The following is a 16,891-nucleotide window of genomic DNA, read 5'->3' on the forward strand; positions in this document are numbered from 1 at the left end:
CTCGTTCTGATGAATTTCTGTCATGCCAGTCGCCAAATTCACATGGGTCCCAATCCAGAATTGAAAGCAAAGGAAGAAATTCATAATTAACTGGCTTATTTAATTGGACTCACTGCTAACTCATGCTATGATATGATAGCTACTTTCCCAATGTTTCTTTGTTTACTCCAGTTGACTCTCGAGTCCATGGAAAATATTTCCTGCTTTCTTAAGTCTTTATGCCACCCCTATATTTTTGTACAAATAATTGTCTCTCCTATGTTAGTGAAAGCCCAAGTCTATTGAACCTTATTTTAGTTACCTCTTCTTTTTTTTTTTTTATTTTTTTAATGTTTTATTTATTTCTGAGAGAAAGAGAGAGACAGCGTGAGCAGGGGACAGTAAGAGAGAGAGACACACACACAGAAACCGAAACAGGCTCCAGGCTCTGAGCTGACTGTCAGCACAGAGCCCAACGCGGGGCTTAAACCCACGAACGGTGAGATCATGACCTGAGCCGAAGTCGGACGCTTAACTGACTGAGCCACCAAGGTGACCCTAGTTATCTCTTCTTTTGGTTGTGTTTTATACATGTTTTTATATATCTAAGAAGCTTTTATTTTTTTCTAACTCAAGAAAAGAAATATGTCTCTACTTGAGGATTTTTTCCTCCCTGTATTATTTTCCTTGTGTCTCTATTCTCTCCTGATTCCTTAGCCTATTGAAATGTGTATGTCTCTGCCAGACTTAAACAAACAAATGCACAACAAACCCTCATATTTTACAGATGTCCACAATATTATAACCTCTCTTTATTTTCTGTATGAAACAACTTGGAAGGGCATTGAACTTCCCGTCTCCAAAACTTCAGCTCACACTCAGGCCTTCTTGTCTTATATCCTCACCTGTTACCATCAATTCATAGAATGAATTATGGAGCATGATTTGCTTCTGTCTGCATCTATTCCTCCAGAACACTCTTGTCAAGCGATTAGAAATTATTACTAAACTAGCTCTTGTCAAGAACACAAATATCCAGTTAGACTATCACGTCGTTCGTTTTTTAATCTTCATTCTCTTTATTCTTTGTAATGTGTGTCAGTTGGCTCTTCTGCACTTTTCAATTCTCAAATATCTCATTTCCTGTGATGCCCATTATTCCTCTTTCTGTTGTTTCTTCTTCTACCCATTCAATAATTTTTTTTCTTCTCCACTCACTACCATGACAGGTGCTCTAAATTATTTATTGGATAAATAAATGTGTAAATGAATTAATGAGCAATGTTATAATCATGTTTTCTAATATTAAGGATTTCTTCTGGAAAATTTCCTTCCTATGGCAGGAATGGCCCAATTTTTTAGTTATTGCATTTTGTTTCTTCTCCCAACTTAATATGCAAATCATTGACTTTAGCAAAACAAGTATTTCATCTGCTGATGAAAATGCTTAAGACAACATAAAAGGGGCATATTAAGAATCAATGGAAGCTGCTACATCTGTATCTTTTGTACACCATCTGTCTCCCAAGTTGTTAGATGAATCCAAATCCCATCCAAGTTTTGCTGGTCTGCAACAGTAAAATGCTTCAATGGCAGTTCCAAACAGATTGAACATATTTCAATTAGACAATTTAGTTGTAAGAGCATTGTCTCTGCAGATAACCCCCCAGGGATTATAATGAATACAGCTTAATTGGTTTATTAAGTAAAATTTACAAAAGCCCAGAGCCTTGGTTTGAAAAACTTTTAAGCACTATTGAAGGTATGGATTTTGCACGTGATAAATGGGATGAACACTTACTACTGCAGCAGATTTGGTGAGTGGTTGTAGAAGTTAGATAACTACCTCAGCTAGCAGAGAAGTAGTATCTGAAAACACAAGTACATTTTTTAAATAGCTGAGATACATTCAATATGGTCTTGGTACTAAACCTAAAAATTGAGTCTTAGTATGGCATGTTGCCAAGAAATCTTGGCCTGAGAATCAGAATTCCCAGGTTCCAGGCCTAAAATGTAATTAAGTTTCTTATTTATTTGGCATTATAGTCACAAATACAATCACTAATATCATATCATTAGACAGTCCTGAAAAAGAAGTCTTCATATTTGTACATGTACATATTAGTACATATACAAAATAAGTCTGAGGTTTAATCCTTCCATAATCGTATCTGTATTTCTCTAATTTAAGATGTAAGAATATCTGGATTTAGTGGTGAGTGTGTGTTTGTGAGGATTACACCCGTAATGCTATGTCATGTCCTGACTGCATCATAAACAGCAGAAACCACTTTGCACTGGAAAGAAATTTTTACATTCTGTATTTCTGAATTCTCCATTTAACAAATGGAGGGAAGAGAGGGTTAGAAAAGGCAAGAAAATCTTCCATGAAGATAGTTCTCACCGGAAAGAAATTTTTATATCCTGTATTTCTAAATCCTCCATTTAACAAATGGAGGGAAGAGAGGGTCAGAAAGGGCAAGAAAATCTTCCATGAAGAGGATTCTTCAAAATCAGACACCTAGACTGTTGGTCAAGCTGATTTCTAAACCAACGTAATTGGGTTCCCAGTTGGCTATTTCGGTGACTTTTGCAATTAACTAGCAAACACTTGTTTCCAATGCTGTGACACAGTGAAGAAAATCAGTAGAGACTCTAAAGTGAAACGATGATTTAGGAAACTAAAAAAAAAAAAAAAAAAAAGTAAAAAAATCGAAGATAAACGGTCTAGAATTTCCTGACTCCAACACTTTGCAGTCAATTTAACAGGAAATTAACCATGATTTCCAAGAAAACTCCTTTCATCCCTCTAGATAACTAGAACCACCACCAGGATCAAATATCTTTAAGTTAGAGCTTTATTCTATAATATAATGGAAATATATTTCAGTTTATATCACCATGGGGATAAAAGTCAACTAAATTCTAATCCATATGTATTGTAATACCCACTATGTTTAAATCATTGTTTTATGAAGTTTTGGAAATATGCATATGAAAAATAATATCTAATGCTTGTGTTAATATTGCACTTTATAAAATTCCTTGTACTGATTGAATTCTGTCCCCCCAAAAGAAGTATTGAGCTTCTATCTCCTGGTACCTGTAAATGTATTCTCATTTGGAAATAAGGTTTTTGCAGATGTAATAAAGTCAAGATGAGGTCATTCCTGTGGGCACTAATCCAGTGATGCTGGGTATTGTCAGAAGAAGAGGAAAATGCCATGGGAAGACATGCAGGAGACTGCCAGGAGACAACAGGCGGAGAGGTCTGAGCGTGCAGCTGCCATCCAAGGAGTGCCAGGAATCCTCAGCCACCCCCAGAAGCTCGGAAGAAGCAAGGAAGGATTCTACACAGAGTCTCAGGGGGAGGATGGCCCTGCTGACACCTTGGTTATAGACATCTAACGGCCAGAACTGAGGAAGAATAAATTCCTGTTGGTTTAAGTCACCCAGATTTGGGGCTGTATTATGGCAGCCTTAGGAAACGAATGCACTCTGTTTTCATGATTACCAAATCTTAAAATCTTTCAGGGCCTTCTCTCATTTGAACTTGGACTTCCAAAGACTGTAACAACATTCTAGAAAAAGGAACTGTGATGAAGAAGATCACAGGGGCAGGGATGAAAAGCCCATGTGGAGGCAGCTTGGAGTCCGATTAGTTTTGGCACTGCTCTCAGTTGGAATCATGGAAAGTGAGCAGGGCACCATCAGAAGTAAATATGGCTCTTTCACAAAAAAGAAAAAAAAAATGAACACCAAAACTGAAACAAATGGGTTGCTTGCTTCCATTTCATTCATCTCCATAGTCCTAAGAAGAGAAGTAGGGTGCGCCCGTGTGTTGTTGCCACTATTTCTAAAGAGGAAAATAAAAATCATACAATTCAGGTAACTTACAGCAATAAAAGTCTTGTTTTTCAACCTCATTGTATCTTAACAACACTGCAGAGTGGGTGAAGGAAGCAGAAAAAAGTAATATGTTGGGGATGTAAGACTCTATAATCACATAAATCCCCACATTTATAAAGGCTTGTAGGCAATTCCAAACAACAGCAAGTGCAAGTCACAAAGCTCTATGTACTTAAGGCTTCCCTCCTACTCTTCCTTCTTAGTGTCTCAATCGAAGCTAATTGGAAATTAATCAATTAAGTTCACCAAGGAGAAAATCTGTTGGAGTCATAACAAAGCGGGAAGTTTGTATATTACCAAACCTTTAATGATAAGATTTCACTTTCACGATTGTTTTCTGGGAGATATTTTAATGTTATCATCTTGATCCTCTTAGAATAATAACAATAACTCACATGTGCCAGGAACTAAGTGCTTTACATGAATTCAATTTTAACAACCATCCTCTAAGGCTTTTGCAGATGAAGCAAATTAAGGGTGGTAAAAATTTTCCCAGATTCACACACCTTATGAGAGGCAGAACCATTTCCCCAGTATTGCTCCAAGGCTTGTGTGCTGAATCATTATTCTCTTCTGTCTGAGAAAGCTGGATGCTGTATATGCTAAGTACAAAAGTCCCATATAGTTAATTTGTCTTGTATCTATTGTTTTCCTCAAGCCAAATAGTCACCTTCACATATATACAATGTCAATTTCAAGGAGCATAGGGTTTCTTGTGGCTATGGCCTGGTGACCAGCTCCCTCTGCAGCCCATCTCTGGCCCAATTGTCCCAAATTCCCCAATCACGACCCTCCCAGCCTGGCACTTACAAGATGAGTGTGGTCACACAGTGTGGTCCAGAGATCATCGTGCTCTCAGACTCCAATTTCTGCCTCTTGCTTCACTCCCTGCTTCTAAAATGTTTGGGGATAGTATTTGGAAGATGGTGGGAGGCAGACGAGTGAGGAAAGGACAGACGGAGCAAATGCCTTTTTGGTGGTGTTTCTTTAAAAACAAAACAAAATAGGGGTGCTTGGATGGCTCGGTGGGTTAAGCATCTGACTCTTGGTTTCAGGTCATGTCATAATCTCAGGGTTCATGAATTTGAGCCCCACAAAGGGCTCTGCACTGACAGCACAGGGCCTGCTTGGGATTTCTCTCTCTTCCTCTCTCTCTCTCTGCATCTCTTCAGCTTGTGCTCTCTCTTGCTCTCTCTCTCTCAAAAATAAATAAATAAATAAATAAATATACATTAAAAATGGAAACAAAACAAAATAAAACTTAAGTTTTAGGGTAAATGAGACCATTTTTTATCTCTTTCCTCTTAACTACTACTACCTTTCTCTCTAGTGAGCCTAGTCCGACTTCAGCTCAGGTCAGGAACTTGCAGTTTCTGAGTTTGAGCCCTGCGTTGGGCTCTGTCCTGACAGCTCAGAGCCTGAACCCTGCTTCAGATTCTGTGTCTTCCCCTCTCTCTGTTCTTCCCCTACTTGTACTCTGTATTTGTCTCTCTCAAAAATAAATAAAGATTAAAAACAAACAAACTACTACCTTTCTCTCCATAAACTGTAGGTGACATCTCCCTGCCGGCTCTGTAAGTCTCCCTCCATACTTGATTCATAAAATCTACACAGGGGTAACGCTTACCATCTTGACATGACATAATTACTTATTGCCATGTAAACTCTTTCTTATCATGTTTGGAAGGACCGTGTGAGGCTCACTGCCAATCTCCCAGAGTGCCAGGTACAGTGTTTTGTTTTTAGTGTATATACTCTTAAATTATGTTGTGTAAGCTAAAGAGGAGAAAGTAATAACCAATCATTAACGTATGAAGAACTACATAGATTACCATGTTTAGAATATTTCTGATTGGGAAAGACTATTTCTCTCCATCTTTATGCCTTGTGAATTCCATCATCAATAAGAAGAGGATTTATATTATCTGTCTGGACAGTGTCACAAAGATATAGGGTAATTCATACTCTTAAATTGATATATCAATAAATATGAGATGCTATTACCAATGTTTTATCACTATCTTCTGCTGTTTACTTAGCTCTTGTTCATAATTTTTTTCAAAATGCTTATTTATTTTCAGAGAAAGCATGCATGCACAAAAGCAGGGGTTGGGGGCGGGCAGAGAGGGAGAGAGAGAATCCCAGGCAGGCTCAGTGCTGTCAGCACAGAGCTCTATAGTAGGACTCGATCCCATGAACCGGGAGATCATGACCTGAGCTGAAATCAAGAGTCAGACACCTAATGGACTAAGCCATCCTGGTGCCCTTTTGTTCATATTTTATTGTATTTTCCAACTTTCTTCTTTCTTCTAAGCTACATGTGAAAACAGATTTAACATGGTAACATTTCCCCTACTTTATTAACTTTCCTACTGTGATTCAAATGTGAATATATTAATAAACTTGAGATTTTCTAGGTAATAGATTTTTTTTATTGTCCCAAAGAAGTGATCATTTGAAAGTTTATGTATATCTGCTATATATATCTGCAGATCTTTTTCCTCTCTTTCATCCTTTGAAATAAAATAACATTCTCTTCAACTGCAGGAGATGATTGCATGGGGGAATAAATTGCCGCAGCAAAAGAAAATGTTGTTTAGCTCAGCTAGTGTGCCTGGGTGTCACTAATCTTCTAGCACATCATTGAGCTGAGGTTTCTCCCACTGATCTTCAAAATAGTACCTTTAAGCTGAGGACAGAGAACATCAGTATCTGTTCATTTACTAATTAAAATCAGGGTACTTCTACTTGGTTAAAGGTATTTTTTTCCCAAAATTTTAATATTATGTTCATGAAGGAGAGAAATTCATAAATAAAAATGATGCGAACACTCTCCTTTTTCCTCACCCTCCATTCTCAGCCTGGAAGTAGATTCCTTTTCCATCCCCTCCTTTTCAAAAGCTTTTGTGCTATAAGGTTCCAGGAAGAAGAGAAATGCCACGAGGTCCTCTAAAGATGTTTCCCGTAGAATCACTGATGCCAAGAACATTGGGTATTTTCATGAAAAGTGTCTGAGAAAATGAGATTTTCCCTAAAGATCATGTGAATAAAGGTCAGTCTTTCTCTCATCTAGTTCTGTGTACATATTGTATTCAGCTGGAGAAATAAAATCACGTTTCTCCCTACTGTGCAGGAATTTACTGTGGAAATTGTGTCCTCTTGAGTTTCTAGAAATCCCCATATCAGAAACATACCTGAAGATACCTGTTTCTTGGCTTCTGAAGACTTGAACTGAGATATTTAGAAGTTCTTGCTAAAGGTACATAGAACGGGCACCTGCTTTGGTCAGAAAGAGTAACTCAGAAGATAGCAGATTATAATTAGTTTTCTTTATGCTAGTGTCTTGGTAATATTGCTCAGGAGTTCAGCTTTGCCTTTGTCAGTTGAGGGATTGAAGTGAAGCACTAAATGGCTTTGTAATTGCTATAGGTGAAGTTCTGAATCTACTAAATATTTGACATACTGCTGAGGCCCTGCTGCTGTGGGGATTTCAGCGTATGAGAAGGAATCTGGCGGAAGTGCTTGAAAGAATTCGGTAAAGTGGATGGTAAGTTTTATATGAACCCAAAATGGGTTTTTATTCTTTAAAAACCAAATGCCTGCTAATATTAGACTTACCTAACACTTCAACAGTTCATATTTAGATGAAAAATTCCTGCACTTAAAAGTGTAACTCGGCCAACTTAACACTTACTGGCCATTTACTTTGTATGAGGCCTCATGCTAAGCAATTTGGGAGAATAAAGAGATAAATAAGACAAGAGTCCTGCTGTCAAGAAGCTATTATCTGTTTGATAATCGCCTCCTTGCCAAAGCACCCTGTCTCCTAAGACTTCTGAAAACACTCCAAGCTGTGATTTCCTGGCTTTAAATGTCATTCGTCTCTCTCTCTCTCTCTCTCTCTCTCTCTTTTTTAAAGTAATCTCTATACCCAACGTGGGGCCCAAACTCATGACCCTGAGATTAAGAGTTGTGTGTTGGGGTGCCTGGGCGGCTCAGTCGGTTAAGCGTCCGACTTCGGTTCAGGTCATGATCTCACGGTTCGTGGGTTCGAGTCCCGTGTCGTGTTCTGTGCTGACTGCCAGCTCCGAGCCTGGAGCCTGTTTCAGATTCTGTATCTCCCTCTCTCTCTGACCCTCCTCTGGTCACAATGTCTCTCTATCTCTCTCTCAGAAATAAATAAAACATTAAAAAATTAAGAAAAAAAGAGTTGTGTGTTCTACCAACTGAGCCAGCCAGATGCCCCTAATTTGTCATAATTTTTGTCTTAGTTTTTAAAAAGACATTCATGATATTCTTTGAGATAATTGGAATTGACAATTATTATAACTGGATATCAAAAAGCATGACTCTAATATGCTCTAAGCAATCTTTCATATATGAACATATTTCTTCATATTAATTTTGCACACTTACAGGACAATGACCAATGCTTTGTATGTCGACCTTGTGAACCAAAAAATCTTATAAGAGCTTCTAATGGCAAATACTATGCAAAGTAAGTTAAAAATCATAAGGAAAAAATGTTTCTACTTGAAAAACAGGCAACCCAGATCTGGCATATACAGTTATTCTCAAGTAATCAGAATACTTTATTAGACTGAACATTCAATTCTCAAGATATGCCTGAAAGCTGTTTAATGTTTTTACGTATCTATACATGTGTGTATATTTGCATTTCCCTCACATATTCCATTTTGGGTACTTTCCTCAGCATAGATTCTGTCTAAATTACCAAAATGAAGATTTTGGATATGCTTTCCATTATTCTAGTGTCTCAAATTTCAGCATTCAAGCCAGAGAGAAGGGATGAGAGAGTCACTTCATTAAATTACAGATGCTGATTAAATAGCCTACTTTTTCTGTGTCTGTCTCCTAGTCCTCTTCAGAAACTGGCAGATAATCTCATAATTATCCAAACTGTTCTGGTCTTATACATACTGTATGATAAAGACTCATGTCATGTTTCGGCAGCTCCACATTCATTTATTATCAAGATTAGAGATGTCCCCCCCCCCCAAAATCACGTCTTAACTAATTCTACATTGAGGATTCAGTGGGGAGGGAAGAAAGTGAACACAGCAAATTACAGGTTTTAAAACTTTTGTACTTATTATTTGAGCAATCGTGAGAAAGATATTGCATAAGGAAGGAACATACTGTTTAAACATTTTTAGTGAAACTGTATATAATTAGTTTTAGTTCTAGTTCTGATTGAATAAAAGGCTAGTGGATGTTTTTCTACCGAAAGTCTCCATGAGGCTACAAAATGGTGTGTATAATGCAATGTAATGTACACATTTACTAATATTAATACAACACAATAAGTATGATTCTATTAATAATCATTATTGTTAAATTCAATAACATTGTAATGGTAATAACACAATGTCCTCTATTTAGCCATGATATTGCATTACCAAACGAGTTTGTTTTCAGATTTCAAAATCAATCCCCCTTTCCCTCAGAAAGTCTTGATAACTCAGTAAATGTCATTAAATATCTTCATATTTTTGCAGAACATAATATTGCTGAAATGTTTCTTAGAGCAAAACTGTTGGTGAGATACAGGTGGAAGAGCGCTATACCTAGTTTCAAATGCTCTGGGTTCAAGTTTTAGATTCTTCAGTTAATAACTGGAACATTAGCCAAGAATTAAGTTCTATGAACATTAGACTCAATTTCTTGAACACAGGGATATTAATTTTGTCTTACAGTGCTACGAGAATACACTAGATCAAAATCACTTTGCAAACGGAAATGCTCTGCATGGCTGCAGATTATTAATACACAGAAATAGTTTGTGTGTGTTTTTTGATAAAGAGAAATTATACCGGGTTCTTGTTAAAATGGCAAGGAAGACTTTGTTTGAAACTATTGCAATAGGGGTCAAGGTTATTGCAACAGGGGAGAGAGACTGACCTTAATTCCACTGAAACAAAAGGCTGGAGGAGTTTTAAATGCTAGGGTGCACCAATGGAAAAGTACTAGACACTTTAAGAGTAAGATTGCTCAGTGTGATTAGGCTACCTGTGTTTGCTAATTGACACTTATTGAAGTTAGGCTCCTATCTTCTCCACTAAGACTGGAAGGCAGAAGCCTTATCTTTCTTGAAGATTATGTCTAAAAGGAAAGAAGCTGGGAGAAGGCTTGCATCTCAAAGAGGAAGAGAAAGAGTCTACAATGACAAGTGTTCTAATGGAAATGTTCTAAGAAAAGGGAGGTTAAGAATCTATAGTCAAGGAGAAGCCTGTCTACAGCTTAGTCAAGCAGAGGGGACCTTTAAAGATGACTTGGTCAATGTGTGTCCAGACTGTACTATTCCAAAGGCTAGAACAAACAGTTAAGTCAGCAGTCACAGATTCACCATCTGTTTCCTTTGTTTCTATTCACTGTTGACCATCATTCAGCCATCATTATATTATATTCTGAAATTTATTTTTTAGTGTTGGAGTTGTAAATGCATAAGCAATGCCACACAAATGTTTAATTAAAAAGAAAAGAAAAAAGAAAACAAAGGACAAGAATTTTTGCAGTGAAAGTTTTTTTCCTCCCTCTTAGATTTATTGGTGTTTGTATCTGGATGAACTTCTGTGTTGATAAATGTATGCAGGCTTTATCCTTTGATTCAGGTAAATAGAGTAAGAGAAGTACACAGTGTTGACAAATTCTTCCAGACACTGCTGTCAGGAAGGGGCTAATTATCCATGCAGTCACATGCCTCTGAACAGCTTTATTTTTCCTGAGTCCTTGTACTGTGGTTCCGGGAAAGGGGGGCAAAATTTGACCTTCCCCATCCTTCCTTCTATGGTCTTGCATTTTGATTACATGGCTGAACTTAGATTTGCCTAAATAGCACTTGTTTGATATGGCAGTGCTGTTTTCTGAACATGTTAAAATGTTGAATCTCAACAGTATTTTCTGATACAGCCAGTGATCTGAATGCTCATTGACTGAATAATGAGATTCAGAATTTAAATTCTAGAGGCACCTGGGTGGCTCAGTCAGTTAAGTATCCGACTTTAACTCAGGTCATGATCTCACAGTTCATGGGTTTGAGTCCTGCGTCGGGCTCTGTGCTGACAGCTAGCTCAGAGCCTGGAGCCTGCTTCAGATTCTGTATCTCCCTCTCTCTATGACCATCTCCTGCTCATGCTCTCTCTCTCTGTCTCAGAAATAAATAAAAACATTAAAAACATTTAAGAATTTAAATTCTAATCACTTATAATAGTAAGAAAATGAAAAAGAGCAATCAAAACAATTGTATTTAATACTTTACAGTTAGTCATAAAGCACATGCATGAATTTATTTGTTCCTTACAGCGACCTTGTAAGTTTAGTAAATTTTGACCTCACTTTACATATAATAGAAGATGCTCAGAGAGATTATGTGACATGTGAACATTTTCACAGAGGTTAAGGGTTAACAGCCAGGTCTGGAAGTATGTTCTGCAAGATAAGAGAAATAACATAGAGAACGGTCCAGAGTAGAAGCTCTAGAAACATACTAGATCTTGTGCTCAAATTTCTGATTTAAGAATGACTTTATGTAATTAATTCAACAGCTATCAAATCTTCATTTCTAAAAGAGATTTTGTGAGAAATTAAGGAGAAAACATATGAAAAACATCATGAATGTCTTACAAACATTAGGGCTTCATTTCTACTTTCTACTATACTCTCTTCTTTTCTGCCTTTGCTTGCCAACCCTAGGTTCTTTCTAAAGGCCTTTTTGCTAAAAAGTTTAAGTGAGATAATTTTGTACTTACCATCTTAAAATTTTGAAATCCCCCTTCTTTAGGTATACTTTACATACAATAACATTTATCCATTTTAACTGCATGTTACAATGAGTTTTGACAGATATCCATAGTGGTGTAATTACCACCACAATCAAGATTCATTTAGAGTAATTATACCACACCTTTAAGTTCTCTGTGCCTCCCTTTTTACAGGCAATCTCCATCCTCACCTTCAGCAGGAAGAACAAAATTATAGTTTTGTCTTTTCCAGAATATAGAAGTGAACACGTTAATTTCTAAAACAAAACAAAACAAATCCTTCTGATATTTTAATTGGGTTTGTTTACACTGAACTTATAGATCAATTTGGGCAGTATAGCCATCTTAAGAATATTAAGTGTGCGAATCTCTGTCTTCCTTTCAAAAGTCCATAACTTCAGTCTAACTATGAGAAAAAAACCTCTGAAAAATCCCAACTGAGAGACATTCTACAAAACTGACCACACTACACCCCTCACTGTGAGGTATCAAAGGCAAGGAAAGACTGAGAAACTGCCAAACCCAAGAGGAGCCTGGGGAGACATGACAGTTAATTGTAGCCTTCAACCCCACATGGAATCCTAGAACAGAAAATGGGCATTAAGGTAAAAACCTGAGGAAATTTGAATACAGTCTGGAGTTTAATTATTGAAAATGATCAATATTTGTTCAATAATTCTAACCAATATGCCACACTAATGTAAGATATCACTAATAGAGGCAAGTGGGTATGGATACATGGGAACTTCGTACTATCTTCACAATTTTTGTGAGTCTAAAACTGTTCTAAGGTAAAAAGTTCATTAAAAACGTAAACCAATCAACTGTTGCAAAACATTGTCCATTCAAGCATCTAACTTGAAATTGAGAAGTCACTCTCCTCTTTTCCATCTCTCTCCGTGACGTATCATCAAGTTCTAATTCTACTTCAATTTGATTTTAATTCTTTCTGCTCTCCATCTGTCCTGTTTCCTACAACTTTGATCTCATCACATCTTCCTAGACTATTTAACTAGTGTAAGGCCACAAGTCTAAAGGTCTAAACCAAACTGACTCCATGACAGGCTTTAAGTTTCCCCTCTAAACTAGAAGGCCTGAGTTTCAGCTTCCCGGAAACTATCAGGCGGCTTACACATTGCCCAAGGCAGGAGTAACCACCATTGCAACACCCAATCAGGAAAGGCCAGCGACCACCCTCCACATTACTAAGGGAGAGGCCTATAGATAGAAACTATAGATAGGACACTGTTACCTAATGTTAAAGTTAACCCGTTAGTCGCCGAACAAGACCCTAGGCTCGCTCTGTGATTGGTTGAATTTAAAGGTACTCTAAATGTTGTAATTGGATCCCGCCAAAAGTAACGAATACTCTAGACAATGTGTATGGTCAAACCCGCTGTCAATGATGTTGAATAATTATGATTGGATCACTGTTCCCCTGCCACAACTTCTGTAACTCCCCGATCAAAATCCCATAAAAACCCTACTCTGCCCTTGTTCGGGGCTCTCAGCACGGATCCACTGCGTTGGTGAGGTCTGGGAGCCCGAGCTCGAGCCCGTAATAAAGCCCTTTGCCTTTGTATGCGTGACTCGGTCTCCCCGGTGGTCTCTGGTCGGTGAGGACACTGCGACCTGGGTAGAACACTAGCACCATTGCCACCTGTCTCAAATTAAGAAATCAATTAATCAATGTATTAATGAATTAGAAAAGAATAGAACTGGTTAAAAAAAAAAACAAAAACAAAAGTCAACTGAGTAGATGTGAAGACCTGGTGGGCTTTATTTAGTGACGCATGCGTCAGGCAGCACCCCATCCTGCAAGTAGAGGGGAGCTCCCAGGGGGCTGTACAAACTGGAAGGTTTTCATAGGAAGGAAATTAGGGAAAGAAGTTATGAGAAAAAGTGAAGAAAGGGTTGTTTCAGGCTAGATGTCCTTGCCATATGGGAAAGAGCTGGAAGTCTTATTGTGTAGGTGGGGAGGATCCTTGTGACAAACAACCTCACTGATACTGATCAGAAAATTCCAGACAGACTGGTTAAGACTAAATATCTGGGAGAGATTGACACCATGGGTAGGTTAGATAGTAAGTCCAGATTTGGTGATTTTGCTTTTGACCCTGTGGTATCCATTTAAACAACTGTAAAAGAAATTAAGAACTTTTTAAAAGTTAAGGCGATGGAGTTAATATTTGAAGGTCCTAAAATCATTTGGGGGAGGGGGAAGCTATTATGATTAAGAAGAAAAGATTAATTAAGCTGCTTGCTTTGGGGTTTTTTTGCTACACTTAAGCTGCTTATCTTCCTCATGTCTTCCCAGAAATATTATTTCTCAAAATTCTTTGCCAAAACATAATTTATGTGATTGTATCACATTATCTTACAAGAACTTGCTTTGTAATTAGGGCCTTTTGGTGATTGACTTTACCTACTTATGGCCTTGGTGTTCCAGGCACAGACAAATAGTAATGTAGAATATTCATATTGTATACCTGACAGTCTTTTGAACTTCCAGGAATTATTATTTAAGTTATTTAAGTTGTTCTTGTTTCCTGGAGCTAGAATGAATTCTTGATGAACTATAACAGAACAATTTATTCTACTATGTATCCTCTAATGAATGGCCAAAGATAATGTAGACTGTCCATGATTGCTTTTTGTGGGCTGACATGAGAGAAATAAATATACATTGATTGCAAATTATCAGAGCCAGTCTTTTTAAAATTGCATGTTATGATATTTAAATTTGGCCTCTAATATTTCACCTTTGTATTTGGCTTCCACAGTGCAATCGTATGACAAAATATGATTCACTCCATAAATATTCATGCTCATTAATCGTTTTCAGGAGCGCACTTAATGCATAAAGTGAAGTCAAGCTGCACTGGCTATGTTAGTCAGTTCGTATGCACACAAAACCACACCTGCTCTCCAAGTAACATGTTCATTGATCCTTCTATGGCTAAAAGATTTTGTTTTATGATGTAAAGCTTGGTGTTTTCAGTCAGTCAGAGGGTTTGACAAGGAGCCTGAGGGAATAGGGGAGGAAACCTTTGATTTTGAGGCTCAGACTTTTATCTGGAAGGGAGTTAAAATGGCATCTACCAGGAACTTCACTAGCCGCCTTCAAAACTACATGGTTGAAAAAGCAGCCTTTGATTTCTCTTATCTCCCTGTAAGGCATGCTTATCAGGAAAGATTAGAGATGCAGAGTTAATGCTACTAGCAGGACCGGGTCCCTGAAGCTTTCATTAACTAGCTACCACAATCTATTCTTTGACCGTTGTGAAACGATTGATAACGCGCTTTATATTTCTCATCTCCCTGGCATTTGTGAACATCCACTTTGGAGACAACGCTGAAAACTAGAGTCCTAAAGAGCAATCACACTCTTACAGGCAAAAAACAAATTGTTTAAATAAATATCGAAGATAAAGAAGTGAAGAATTAAGACATCCATAAAGGCTAAAACAGAAGGGGGGGGAAGAAATAGTAAATTATTTTTGCAAGCAAAAAGAAAAAAAAACTGAATGAAAAATAAATGCAAACAAACAGAAGTGTGGAGGTAAACTGAGAACATATTGAAGGAAAAAGAAGATAAAACAGAGAGGGAGGCAAGCCATAAGAGACTCTTAAATACAGAGAACAAACTGAGGGTTGCTGAAACTGGGGGGTGGGGGTGGTATGAGCTAAGTGAGTCATAGGCATTAAAGAGGGCACTTTTTGGGAGGCGCACTGAGTGTTATATCTAAGAGATGAATCACTGGGTTCTACTCCTAAAGCCAAGACTATACTGTATGTTAACTAACTTGAATTTAAATAAAGGAATTAAAGTAAAGGTTAATAAAAAAAAAAAAAGAAAAACAACATATTGAGAGGAAAATTCGCGTGAAGGTGTCACACCGAGTGCTCTAACTGGCCTTAAGGGTTATTGCTTCAAGTTATGGATGGCTTAAGGCCTTTGATAGGTAACAAAACTAGTTTATTTTCTTTGAGACCTGCAGACCACTGGCCTCAGGGAATAAAAGACCAGAATATTGCTGAGCCACAGAAGCCAGCAACTCTATCTGAAGCCCCCTTAGCTTTCTGAGTAGCCCAGCAAGTTTTAGCAAAATATTTTTCTTTTTTTTCGGTCACACAATGACTTCACTGGCTTCCTATTGTGCATCTGTAGCCCTTGTCTTCCTTTGCCGAAGGAACAGAGTACTCTTGCACAACCCAAGGGTACCAAGGAACCGGACCTACCTACAACCCCCTCATCCCAGACACCAAGGAACTAGAACTTCTTGCACAACCTCTGAGCACCTCACGGAGATAACTGTAACTGACATCATTGAGCCTGCACATAATCAAGAAATATCACAAGGTGATATATCACAAGAAATATCACAGGTGCAAGACCCCTGCACTCCCTTAATTGATTAAACCCCTTTAACAACCTCTGGGCCGGTCAGAAACCTGGGGAATGGGTTTTGGACAAGAGTGCATCTCCCCAGGTGACCGGCCTCCTGAATAAAGCTCATATTCCTCTCCAATCAAAACTCTTCTCTTGAGTGTTGGCCTTTGGAGCGACTGGCAGATAAACTTGGGTTTCCAGTAACAAATCTGGGTAGCCAGCCAGGAGATCTAGCACTCCAGTGCTGGGCATCTAATGCAGTCAGCCCTGCGGCACACCAGGGCCAGGGCCTACTCTCGGCTCCCAGGCTAGTATTCTGCTGGTCACCGGGGACAAGCTGGGTGAGGCAGTGACCTACGAGGGAAACTGGGGAGACACCCTGAAGCTGCAGAGACTGTTTTTGTCTTGGGGAAACTCCCTCTGATTCCCGATCAGTGCCTACTGCCAGTTTAGCTTTTTAGTTTGAGGGGAAAGGAAAAGAGCTTTAGGAAAAGTTGAGGAGTTTCTGGACTGGGTAAGAATGGCGGAGTGCACACTGACACAAGTTTCTCACTTGTGGCTTTTGGGAGAGAGTGAAAGGGATCTGAGTAATGGTCACTGCATTTGGAAATCAGAACAGATCTGCTTTGGTGTGTGTGTGTGAGTTGTGTTGTGTTGTGTTGAATTTGTGGATGATGGGAAGTTTTATCTCTGTCTCCCCCAAAGGCCTGGTGGGCCTCACTTGAATAAATGGAAATAATACAGCCAGAAGACCATGACTAAGAAAAGGATGATTTTTGTTGTTGTTGTTATAACACCATCTGGCCTTTGGATATCGGTGAAGCCCCCC

This window comes from Hyaena hyaena, unplaced genomic scaffold (genome assembly GCF_003009895.1).
Source record: "Hyaena hyaena isolate Hyena2069 unplaced genomic scaffold, ASM300989v1 scaffold_999, whole genome shotgun sequence".
Taxonomy (NCBI): Eukaryota; Metazoa; Chordata; class Mammalia; order Carnivora; family Hyaenidae; genus Hyaena; species Hyaena hyaena.